The sequence below is a fragment of the Cervus canadensis genome, chromosome 33 (genome assembly GCF_019320065.1).
Source record: "Cervus canadensis isolate Bull #8, Minnesota chromosome 33, ASM1932006v1, whole genome shotgun sequence".
NCBI classification, from domain to species: domain Eukaryota; kingdom Metazoa; phylum Chordata; class Mammalia; order Artiodactyla; family Cervidae; genus Cervus; species Cervus canadensis.
The window spans coordinates 22,001,241-22,014,552 of NC_057418.1; the positions used below are offsets into that span (position 1 = coordinate 22,001,241).

The following is a 13,312-nucleotide window of genomic DNA, read 5'->3' on the forward strand; positions in this document are numbered from 1 at the left end:
TACAGAGCCTCTTGAAAGTGAAAGAGGAGAGTGAAAAAGTTGGCTTAAAGCTCAACATTCAGAAAACTAAGATCATGGCATCTGGTCCCATCACTTCATGGCAAATAGATGGGGAAACAGTGGAAACAATGGCTGCCTTTATTTTTCTGGGCTCCAAAATCACTGCAGATGGTGATTGCAGCCATGAAATTAAAAGACTCTACCACTACACTATTGTAAAGTAATTAGCCTCCAACTAATAAAAATAAATGGAAAAAAAAAATGCAGAGACATTACTTTGCCAACGAAGGTCCGTCCAGTCAAGGCTGTGGATTTTCCAGTGGTCATGTATGGATGTGAGAGTTGGACTATAAAGAAAGCTGAGCGCCAAATAATTGATGCTTTTGAACTGTGGTGTTGGAGAAGACTCTTGAGAGTCCCTTGGACTGCAAGGAGATCCAACCAGTCCATCCTAAAGGAGATCAGTCCTGGGTGTTCATTGGAAGGACTGATGTTGAAGCTGAAACTCCAATCCTTTGGCCACCTGATGTGAAGAGCTGACTCATTTGGAAAGACCCTGATGCTGGAAAGATTGAGGGCAGGAGGAGAAGGGGACAACAGAGGATGAGACAGTTGGATGGCATCACCGACTCGATGGACATGGGTTTGGGTAGAATCCGGGAGTTGGTGACAGACAGGGAAGCCTGGCGTGCTGTGGTTCATGGGGTCGCAACGAATCAGACACAACTGAGTGACTGAGCTGATCTGAACTGAAGGTAGCCATGGAAAGAAGGTGGTGCCCCAGAGGGGTCTAGCGCCTCTCCCACCGGCCTCCACTTCTGGGCGGACATTCTGGTCCAAGCATGCTGGGCTTATTATTTTTTTTTTTAATTAAAAAAATCTTTTTGTCAGTTAGTAATTTATTGCCTTTTGACTCCAGGTGCATTTCAGTACACCCTCGGAGATAAACACAGGTATTTCTTTTAAATCATTATTCTTTTTTTCTAGTAGCAGGGAGAAGACATGATTTTATTTTATGTTTTACCTTTTTTTTTCTTGAGGTATAATTGCTTTATAGTATTGTGTTAGTTTCTGATACACAGCAAAGTGAATCAGCTATATGTCTGTACGTGGAAGCAACCTAAGTGTCCATTGACAGATGAATGGAAGATGTGGTGCATATATATAAGGGAATATTGTTTAGCCATTTAAAGGAACAAAACTGGATCATTTTTGAGATGTGAATGGACCTAGAGTCTATCAGAGTAAAGTAAGTCAAAAAGAGAAAAATAAATATCATATGTGAAAAATAAGTATCATATATTATATTAAGAATAAATATCACATTATAATATCATTATTAACCAGCCAGACCTGCTGTGTTGTCTTCTCAATGCGACGCGGGCTCCTGGAGAGGAGGGGACGGGGTGTCTCCACAAATCCTTGTGACCTCAGGGCCACTCTAGAGAAGGGATGTGCTCCACTGGAGAGCCATCTGGCACCATCATCAGCCCTTCACCTCCCGTGTCCATGACCGTTTTCACCTTAGCTCCCCAAGATGCACTTGGTAACAGAAGACAGGCAGTGCTGTGAAAAAACACAAACAGTGGTCACATTCATTCAATGTTCTACAAACTTAACTAGAAACCTGAGCACAGTCACTTAAGGGGAGCTACAAAGTTCACTCTACGGTGCGCACAGAGGCCTTTGGCTGAGGTGTTATAAGACTGAGAGGAATTGTTTTATGTGACCTAGTAAAGTATGGGCTACTTTATGACCTATACCCCTGTGAAAAAGTCCAACCCAAGGAAGGCTACACCTGAAAGTTCTAGCTGCCTGTAAGCTGCTGCTGTGCTGTTTACTTCTGAGTCTGTTTCTAGTGATTCATTTTTCTCATGATTATGAATCACATTTTCTTGTTCCTAGCACATAGAAATTTGTTTTTTTTACTAGAAACTTGAGGGTTGTGAATTTTACATTTTTAAATGTCTAGATTTTTAGGAGGGTATGAATAAATGACTGGATAGGAAAATAGGTCTCTGCTGTAGTTTATTTCCACAGCTGACAGTTAGGAACCTATTGCTTTCAAATAAAGAACAGAGTAGGAGGTGAAATTGGAAACTAAACATAGAGAAAAAAAGAAAAAAAATTAATCTAGTATTTTTTTGCCATTTGACGAAAGGAGAAATTTTAAAATTGTGTGTGTGTATGCATATTTGAGTGATGTTGAAGCTTAAAAAAAAAAAATCTCTTAGCCCCAAAGGCTGTGTCTGGGCTGGAGCACTTTGGGCTGCAGTTTCTTCCATTGTGAGATATTTACCCCACATGACCGCAGCCACTTTCAGATGCCCTGAGAGTCACCTAAATTGCAGTTCTGTTTAAACCTCAGAGCTTGAAAAAGCTTGCTATGAGGAGAACATTCCACATGTAATAAGAATGGCTCCAGAGGTATCATCAAACCTTCTGAAACTATTATTATTATGATTAGTATTAAAAGCCAACAAGTATGATATAATATATCAACATGTATGATATAATAACTAACAATTGTATATGCTTTCTTGGTTTGCAAACACTTTCAAACACATGATATCACACAGCCTTCACGAAACTGTTAGTTGGACAGGTGACACCACTCGTCTTGGAGACAGTGAAGAGTCAGCACAGAGTGCGACCCCCCTAGCTCACCTGCTCCACCGTGGTGGGGGAGGGCGGTGGGGTGAGGAGGGGGAGGGCGGTGGGACCGCATTGCTCAGTGGCATCAAGTCCAAGCCCTTACAGCACCCACATAGTTTCCCCACTTTGCTAACTTCTCAATATTTTTGAGAAAAGTGGAAATGACTTTTCTTTCTTTCTTTTTTTTTTTACCATTAAGAATGGTTATTTCTAGGGTCAAGATAGGAGCAGTGAAGGGGAATGTTCACTTTCTTACTTTATAAGGCTTTGTATTGATTGAATTTTTTGCCATGACTTGTGATAAAGGAAATCAATCCTGAATAGTCATTGGAAGGACTGATGCTGAAGCTGAAACTCCAATCCTTTGGCCACCTGATGTGAAGAACTGACTCGTTTGAAAAGACCCTGATGCTGGGCAAGATTGAAGGCAGGAGAAAAAAGGGACGACAGAGGATGAGATGGTTGGATGGCATCTCTGACTCAGTGGACATGAGTTTGAGTAAACTCTGGGAATTGGTGGTGGACAGGGAGGCCTGGCACGCTGCATTCCTTGGGGTTGGAAAGAGTTGGAAGTGACTGAGCGACTGAACTATGATAACGGAAGTAATTTATTTATCATTCATAAACATATTTATAAATTATCATTTCTAAAATAAATAAACTCATTTCCATTATTTTGGAAATAAGCTTTGATTTGAAAGCCTAAACAAATCCTTATGAATGGACAGAAGAAATTTTATGTGAGGATATAGATGTCAGGACTGTGATCTGAATAGATGGAGATGTTTCTCTGTTTTATAAGATCATTAAGGGTAAAAGTCCAGCAAATTGAGCGTTGCACATTATGCATCAATTTATTGAAGGTTGGAATGAGGTTGTCATTCTAGTGACTGTCTTAAATGCTTTACAGGCAATAAACAAGTTAAACTAGTGCGTGTAAGATCTTTACAGGGGCACCTGGCACATGGAAGATGCTCAATAAATAATAATAATTATTATTTCTTGTTCTACCTTTTAAGTATACAGGAAAAAACCAGGTCCCAGAGAAATGAGGGAGCTTCCCCAAGATTAGAAGATGTGCAACCCGCTGAAGCCTGAATCCCCTACAACCTGCCGCCCAGTAGTTATGTCGTTAAGGTTCGTCCCCATCCTCACCCCCTTCACAGCGTCTGCTCTGTCCACATGCCCAGAGGGGCAGCCCCAGCTCCCAGGTGACCCAGCTCGTCCACTGCTGATGGAACCATAATGAATTCCTGGCCCGAGCCCAGCAACCAACACTGTCTCCCAAGGGCAGAGAACCCAGGAACAATGGAGTCAGTGAGGGAAGTGAAGCTGGGAGGCCAGTGGTGGTGGTGGGGGGGGTGGCACATGGTCCTGTGTGGGGTGATGGAGCAGAGAAGCTGCTCAGCTGAGGGGGTGCAGGGGGCACCTGTAGAGCATGGGGTACACGCAGTCCCGAGAGAGTGAAGGCAGGGGCTGCCTGACAACTTTCTCATCCCAGCAGCTTCCCTGGGCACTTCCCTGGCCTCCTCCTTGGATTCTCTGCACAGACTTGTATATATCATTGCTTAGCGATGGGGTTTGTCATGGTAAAATCTTTGTGGATTGGGCTTCCTTGGTTGTCCAATGGTTAATAATCCACCTACCATTGCAGGGGACATGGGTTCAATTCCTGGTCCGGGAAGATCCCACATGCCACAGAGCAGCTAAGCCCGTTCGCGGCAACTACTGAAGCCTGAGCAGAGTAGAAATGGTGCTCCTCAGCAAGAGAAGCCGCCAAAACGAGAAGCCCAAATCAGAGAGTAGCCCCCACTCACTGCACGCAGAGAAAGCTCACACACATCAGTGAAGACCCAGCCCAGCCAGGAAAAAACAAATCTCTCTGAGTTGCAAACAACAGAAGCCTACTGCACAGTGGCCTGAGGAAAAGCACCAGGGAGCTTTGGCATGGAGAGATGCCACTTATGGGCAGGACAGGAAGCGTCGCCAGCGAGAAAGGGGGCCGGGATCCCAGGGCGGAAACCCTCAGCCAGGCAGCTGGTCCCCAGAGGCTGCTTTCCTCCCGGGCCGGTGGTCTTGCATCTCCACCCCTCTGAACACAGAAGTCCTGTTTCTCTCAATGGCTGATGTTTTCTGCCCTCCATATACAAAGCCTGTGGTTACCATACATTAATTTCCTGCAATGCACAGAAACTGCACCCATGGACTGTGGTTCAGGAGAAGCTGTTAGGAGTCCAGCTGGGCCCTGGGTGCCCAGGTGCGGAGGGCATGAGGTGCAGAGGGCATGAGCCACAAGCGTGGCTAGGAGCACTGCCTCTCCCCGCTGAGGGCAGAGTCAGAGAAAAGGAGCAGTGAGGGGCCGGGGGAGGCCCCAGAGGTTGTCTTCTACTTGACTAAGGCAATGCCTAGCGTTTGCTTAAACACTTCTATTCATTTTTATTGCAAATTTAAGAGACACTTTAAGAAGGACTGTGGTCGGACAGCCAGTCAATACTCTGAGTTCAGCACAAACATTGATCACTGACTTACCACAGCCTCACACACCAGGTACCAGTACTGTCCCTATCTTGTCCTGGCTGGGAGCGCAAGACTTCACACGTCCGGGGAGTCCCCCATCGGGTCAGCCTTTCTCTTCACTAGATGCTCTTCCTTGTATTCAGTTACAGTCGGCTGTGTAGTTTCCACACACTTTTTGTAGTTTATTTTCTTGAGGTCTGTTTGAGCAATCTGTAATTTGTCTCAAGTGATGGTTCTTCATATATTTAAAAGCTGCCATTTTAGCCTGCAAACAACTCTGCCTGTGAGATTCAACACAGTGTTAAAAGCACTGTGAGCCTGGGGCAAGCCCCAGAGGACTCATCTATAATGTGGAAGTGATTGTGTAACCTTATTTCCCAGGGCTGTCCAGACGTTTAAGTGAAAACACCTGCCACAACGGCCAGCCCCAGAGAGAGAGGGTCAGTACCTGTTGGCTACTCAGGCTTGCTGTCCGTCCACAGATCCATACATCCTAGCATGAACCCTTTAGATCTTGATCCTGAAACCTAACACCTTCTATCCCACCTGGCTTTGAATCATCTGTAAAGTGTCCTACGTCCTTGTCCAAGAAATTGATTTAAATGATGGACTGTAGGAAAGCCAAGGAGGAAGGCTTGAGGTACTCCTACCCCAAGGTTAACATGGATTCACTAATTTGAACGCTTTGGCTATGATTATTAGGTTACTCATCCACCCAGCTGCCCTTGCTCAGCCAAATTTCTCCATCTTTTCTCCAAACATATCATGAGAGCTTGTCAAGTGACTTGGAATTGCAGTACGCTGTATTTGCATACTTTCCAGTTTACAACGCCAAGTTAAACAGATGGATACAAGTCCTTGGAAAATGCAGTAAGCGACTTACCGTCCTGATGAGCACCGTTTTCCTGTGAGTTCTCCAATAGGCCCAGAAAAGCTCTTTGTACAATCTTTCTTAATCCAGGGTTGTTTTTAGGTACAAGTTTTGCAAAATCTATCTTTTGTCCATTTCTGTTGTCTGAGGAGTTTTGATAGTGTCTGTCTAGTTTTCTATTGCTATTGTAATAAATTAGCACAAAGTATAGTGACTCAAAATAAGAGACTATTACCTTAGAGTCTGTAGGTTAGGCTTGGACATTTTAGAGGTTTTTTCATACACTTTGCCAAAATATCCTCCAGAACCAGGCTTTACTCCTGCTAACCTTAGGTCCTTCATACCCAGCCAAACTGAGGACTCACATTTTATAATATTTGGTCAATTTTGAAAAGTTTTTGAAATTGTTGAAATTAAAAATATTCTCATCTTCCCAGTAATTCTAACTCCAGGAACTTATTCTGCAAATATATTCATATAAGTTTGGAAAGATGTATGTACAGATGGTTATTGCAGGGTTTTTTCTTTCCTTTCTTTTTTTTTTTTTTTTGTGAAAGCAATAGCTAGAAACACCCTGAATATACCCAAGTGAGAGATGCTTAAATAAATTTTGGTAGAAACATGCTTTGGAATACTCAGCACTGTGTGTCTCCCAAGTACATCATCAAGTGACACACAGATGAGGCAGCAGCGTATGTACAGTGAAACCTTATGTGTTGAAAACATACCTACTCTCCTTCCTTTGTTAAAGGAAAAATTGCATGCTATAACCTATATTAAGTTTGTTTTTCTATTCAGGGTGGGAAAATAGGTATATTTGAAAACCACAATGGAAAGAAAGACTGGTTTGCAGGTACCCCTATTTTTATCAAGGAAATAATTTTAATGAGCCCTGACTCTTGTATGTATGTATGCATGTAAATAATGTTCATTGCAGCACTGTTTACAATAGCCAGGACATGGAAGCAAGCTAGATGTCCATCGGCAGATGAATGGATAAGAAAGTAGTATTGCATATACACAATGGAATATTACTCAGCTATTAAAAAGAATGCATTTGAATCAGTTCTAATGAGGTGGATGAAACTGGAACCTATTATACAGAGCGAAGTAAGTCAGAAAGAAAAATACCAATATATTAACGCATATATATGGAATTTAGAAAAATGGTAACGATGACCCTATATGTGAGACAGCAAAAGAGACACAGATGTAAAGAATAGACTTTTGGACTCTGTGGGAGAAGGCGAGGGTGGGATGATTTGAGAGAATAGCTTTGAAACATGTATATTATCATATATGGAATAGATCGCCAGTCCAGGTTCAATGCATGAGGCAGGGTGCTCAGGGCTGGTGCACTGGGATGACCCTGAGGGATGGGATGGGGAGGAGGGTAGGAGGGAGGGTCAGGATGGGGAACACATGTACACCCATGGCTGATTCATGTGAATGTATGGCAAAAACCACCACAATATTGTAAGGTAACTAGCCTCCAATTAAAACAAAAGTAAATAAATTTAAATAATAAAATAAAAAATCCCAAATTAAAAAAAAAATCATTCTTTAAAAAACTTTCACTTTATTTATTTATTTATGGCTACACTGGATCGTTATTGTGGCATGCCAGCTTTCTTTAGTTGTGAGAAGCAGTGGCTACCCTCTAGTTGTGTGCTGGCTTCTCATTCTGGTGACTTATCTTCTTGCAGAGCGTGGGATCTAGGAGCCAGGGCTTCAGTAGTTGTGGCATATGGGTTTAGTTGCCCCACTGCATGTGGGATCTTCCTGGACCAGGGATCAAACCCGTGTCCCCTGCACTGGTAGGCGGATTTTAACCACTGCACCTCCAGAGAAGTCCTCAATCCTATCATTTAGTGATTCTTGTGTCCCAGTGGTTGTAACTGTGGTATTAATCTTTCTCTTATTTTCAGTGTCAAAAGTACTCAATGAGGAAACTTAGCAGAATCTTTCAGTTTTTTATAATGTATTTTCTAACTTGAAAGTGCTCAAAGAATAATAGGAAAATAGCTAGATTTTATGTGTATTTCATGCCTTGACTAAAAGTACCATTTTGTTTTGTTTTTTTTACTGATGTTATTAGACTGATAATTGCTTTGAATAAGATTAAATTTAATAAGATTTGTTTTCTTCATTTGGTATTACATTTGTAATGCAGCATTTTTAAAAATTCCAATAAATTGAACGGAATGTTCAAACAAGATCTAAGGTAAGTATAAGAATTCTGTTTATTTTCAAAGGTAGTGAGAATGGTATGATTTTGTCCTAGCACTTTGAACTACACAAGGCCCAGAATGTACTTTATAGTTAAAGATTTGCCATACATTATCATGAGGGGATGCTAAGAAATTCAGTTTAAGGTGATGAAATCACTATCTGGTTCTCATTTTCTGTTCCAGAACAAATTCATAAATCCCCTCATAAGGATGCTCCTGTTTAATAAATGCATGCAACTAGTATTTAGCATGGAAATAATACAGGTTGAACTGTGTAAATTTACTTTCTAAGGCATGGTAAGAAATTAGAATATATGTTAAAAGCTGGAAAGTATATTATTTTCAGGTCAAATAAGTTGAATATGGGAAAGATCTATTCTCTAGTTTTGTGCTCTTACAGCTTACTGAAGGATGTAAATATATTTATCTATACGCCTATATATTTAACAAATAGCAAAATGTGTGTAACCTATGTGTATGCTATGTTTGCTGCTAAGGTTTCAAATGATAGGCTACTTACTTCCCTCAACAGTCAAAACTACTTGAGTGTGAATTTGTCATCGACTTATTCTTTTTTTGAGTAAATAATGTATTAATTTATTAAATCTGAGTTTAGCTAAAAAGTATATATATATATATATATATATATATATATATATATATATACACATATACATATATTTTTCTTTGGAGTTTCCAGCTGACCTAGTGGTTAGGTTCCTAGGCTTTCACTGCCATGGCTCGGCTTCAAACCGTGGTTAGGTAACTGAGATCCCACAAACCACAAGGTGCAACCAAAGAAAGAAAAAAAAAATGTCCATGTCTCCTTTATGTGGAGCTCAGAGTTTGCATTTAAAATATAAGCTACTACATATACACACTACTATATATAAAGTAGATAAACAACAAGGACTTACTGTAGAGCACAGGGAACTCTACCCGGTATTTTGTAATAATCTATATGGTATGTATACGTATGTATAATGTACAACTGAATCACTTTGCTGTATACCTGAAACTAACAAAAGATCATAAATCAGCTACACTTCAATAACATTGTTAAATTAAAAATAAAATATAAGCTACTATTAGCACAAAGAAACAGTGCATTGTGTTACCATGTGCATATTTAGTATTTTAAAATATGATGTTTATAATAAAATATTTTGAGTCCATCAAGAAGAAAAAGGGCCGAGGTGAATAAAGAAAAAAATTGCTTAAGAAAAGGAAGTCAGCATTTCTGCAAAGGGAGAAATTTGGGGTTCTCTAGTCAGAAGGGAGTAGAGGGCTTCTCTCTGGGGGATCCTGGAGAGTTTAAAAGTAACTGAAGCTTCTTCAGTCAATGAGGAGAGCTGATATTTGTTGAGCATCTCTTGGACACCTAGAGAAAGCGAACGTCTCGTCCGACTCTTTGCAACCCCGTGGACTATACAGTCCACGGAATTATCCAGGCCAGAATACTGGAGTGGGTAGTCTTTCCCTTCTCCTGGATCTTCGCAACCCAGGGATCGAACCCAGGTGTCCTGCATTGCAGGCGGATTTTTCACCAGCTGAGCCAGAAGGGACACCCGAGAATACTGGAATGGGTAGCGTATCTCTTCTGCAGCGGATCTTCCCGACCCAGGAATTGAACCGGGATCTCCTACATTGCAGGCAGATTCTCTACCAGCTGAGCTATCAGGGAAGCCGGCTCTTGGGCACCCAGGGCTTGGCAAATGTGACCTCGCTTTTTCCTCACTCCTTGGTGAGAGTGGTCCTGCTTCTCTCCCTGAGCGACTGAGGAAGAAACTGAGGTGAAGCGAGGCTGCCCACTCACCCAGCTCAGCAGTCAGAAAGGAGTCATGAGGGGAAGGGTGGGCAGCTCCGACTGTGGCTTGAGTTTTGTTTCACCTCCGCGCTTTGCACCTCTGACACAGGACACTCACTACAGTAGGAAGTGGAGTCAGCGCTGCAGATGAGTGTGGAGGAGCGTCCGCAGAGAGTGAAGTTGGGGGTAGTTCAGGGAGAAATCTCTCTGGACACCCCGGAAGCTCTGGGTGAGCCCAGCGGAGCAGCCATGACAGCCCAGGCGGCAGCCTGGCCGCCCGCCCAGCTCGCCTGGCTGATGGCGCCCTCTGCCATGGGCTTGGGGTGTGCACGTCCTCTTGGTCCAGGGTGAGGGTGAGGGAGAGAGCAGCGGCTGCCAGGCAAAACCCTCAGCTCCTGGGGCACACGTGGCTCATACCAGGCTGAGTGTTGCTTCCTGTGGGTGTTTTGAAGCTGAGGCAATCCCCACAGTGACTGACACCACCTTACTTGACCTCTCCTGTTGGCTTCTTCAAAGCTGAGGTGACCTGGATCTGGTCAAGATTAGCCCAGTCCCCAGGCTCTCCTGATCCCTGACCACACCCCAACCTCTCCTTATTAGGAGCTCAGCTGAGCTGAGAGACACCCAAGTTAACACCCTTATGTGAGAACACAGGCCGGAGTCTGAACCCAGAGGAAGTGCGGCTGTCATTCACTTTCCCCAGTGCGATGGCCTGCGTGGAGCCCGCCTCCCTGTTCAGAGAGCCCAGGGCAAAAGGCTCCAGCAGCTTTAAGGACCCTGAGGTGGGGGTAGGGGAGGAACTCAGTGTAGAGAGCCCTGGGCCTGAGTCGGGTGGGGACAGGGGTCTTCAAGCTTTCTCCATTCTCTTCTCTTATGGAGGCCTTAGCAGAGGTACCACAAGGGAACCTTGGCCCAGGGCCTCAGAAAACGAGACTAGGAAGGAAGAAAGTGCGAGGAGTGTGAACATCTCTCAGGCCTGGGCCCTGGGAGAGGCTGCAGTGCCCAGCTGTCAGCAGTCTGGGGTGAGGAGGGCAGCTCTCCACGTGAGGCCGGCCAGAAAGGTCACACAGGTTTTCAGACCAGTGTTGGACTCTTCACCTCTCTGTGGAGAGGGTTGACTCTTTTGTTTTCCCATCGCCTCTCTGTTCATTGGCTTGTACCTTCTTTCTCTTCCATTCCATCAGGAGTTAATTCCAGTCCCTGCAAAAAGTTTTGGGGAGTTCTGGTAAAGTGTCAGTACACAATCTTCTACCCTTTCTCAGGCCCTGAAGAGCAGGGCAATCTATTGGGCAACTCACACCAGGAAGAGGGGTCTTCCAGCTTTAGGTAATGTCCCAGGTCCACGTTTTCAGATCCTTGTTGTTGGCTCTCAGAGCTGTCCCCATCCTTCCCTACCCTACCAGCCCAGCTCAGCGGCAAACACCCACGTCATCATCACCTGGGCATGGCCTCTCTCTGCAGCTGCTCCTGCTGTAAACCAGTTGGTACTCAGAGCAGAAATCAGGTGCAGGAGGGGTCAGGGTTGAGGCCTGCTGCCGGGAGTGTAGGACCAGTGATGAGCCAGAATTGTGCACCCTTAACTGTTTTGTGTGTGTTAAAATACACATAGCAGAATCTACCATCTTAGCTAATTTTTTAAGTTAATGAATTAATTTATTTTTGGCTATGCTGGGTCTTGGTTGTTGCACACCAGCTTTCTCTAGATGTGGTGAACATTTGTTGCAGTGCATGGGCTACGGGCTTCTCATTGAAGTGGCTTCTTTTGTTGTGGAGAACAGGCTCTAGGCACACAGGCTTCAGTAGTTGCCAGGTGAGGGCTCTAAAGCATGCCAGCTTCAGTAGTTGTGGCATGCAGGCTCAATAGTTGTTGGCGCATGGGCTTAGTTGCTCTGCAGCACATGGACTTTTCCTGGACCGGGGACTGAACCCATATCCCCTGCATTTGCAGCTGGCTTCTTATCCACTGTACCAACAGGGAAATCCCATCTTAGCTATTAAATATTTTAAAGTGTACAGTCCAGTGATATTAAATGCATTCACACTGTTGTGTAATCATCACTACCATCTTCCTCCATAGATCTTATCACTGCAAAACTGTAACTCTGTACCCATCAAACATTAACTCCCCATTTCACCTTCTCCTTGACCCAAGAAAACCACCATTCTACTTTCTGTCCTGTGATTTTGTCTACTCTAAGAATCTTGTATATGTGGAATAACACAATATTTGTCTTTTTGTGACGGTCTTCTTTCACTTAGCAGAATGTCCTCAGTTCAGTTCAGTCACTCAGTCGTGTCCAACTCTTTGCGACCCCATGAACCGCAGCACGCCAGGCCTCCCTGTCCATCACCAACTCCTGGAGTCCACCCAAACCCATGTCCATCAACTCAGTGATGCCATCCAACCATCTCATCCTCTGTCATTCCCTTCTCCTCCTGCCCTCAATCTTTCCCAGCATCAGGGTCTTTCCAAATGAGTCAGCTCTTCACATCAGGTGGCCAAAGGATTGGAGTTTCAGCTTCGAACATCAGTCCCTCCAATGAACACCCAGGACTGATTCTTCCTTTAGGATGGACTGGTGGATCTCCTTGCAGGTCAAGGGACTCTCAAGAGTCTTTTCCAACAACACAGTTCAATAAGCATCAATCTTACTGTGCCTCAGCTTCTTTTTATTGGCCAACTCTTAAATCCATACCTGACTACTAGAGGAAAAACCATAGCTTTGACTAGATGGACCTTTGTTGGCAAAGTAATGTCTCTGCTTTTTAATATGCTGTCTAGGTTGGTCATAGCTTTTCTTTCAAGGAGCAAGCATCTTTTAATTTCATGGGTGCAGTCACCATCTGCAATGATTTTGGAATCCAGAAAAATAAAGTCTCTCACTGTTTCCATTGTTTCCCCATCTATTTGCCATGAAGTGATGGGGACCAGATGCCATGATCTTATTTTTCTGAATGCTGAGTTTTAAGACAGCCTTTTCACTCTCCTCTTTCACTTTCATCAAGAGGCTCTTTAGTTCTTCTTCACTTTCTGCCATCAGGGTGGTGTCATCGGCATATCTGAGGTTATTGTTATTTCTCCTGGCAATCTTGATTCCAGCTTGTGCTTCACTGAGCCCAGCATTTTGCATGATGTACCCTGCATATAAGTTAAATAAGCAGGGTGACCATATACAGTCTTGACATACTCCTTTCCCAATTTGGAACCAGTCTGTTGTTCCATGTCTGGTT

General features: G+C 43.6%; 1 pseudogene; it reads right to left on the reverse strand.

The window, feature by feature from the left end:
- The window catches only part of LOC122433861, a 109,653-nt pseudogene that overhangs the window by 36,021 nt on the left and 60,320 nt on the right, over positions 1 to 13,312 (reverse strand).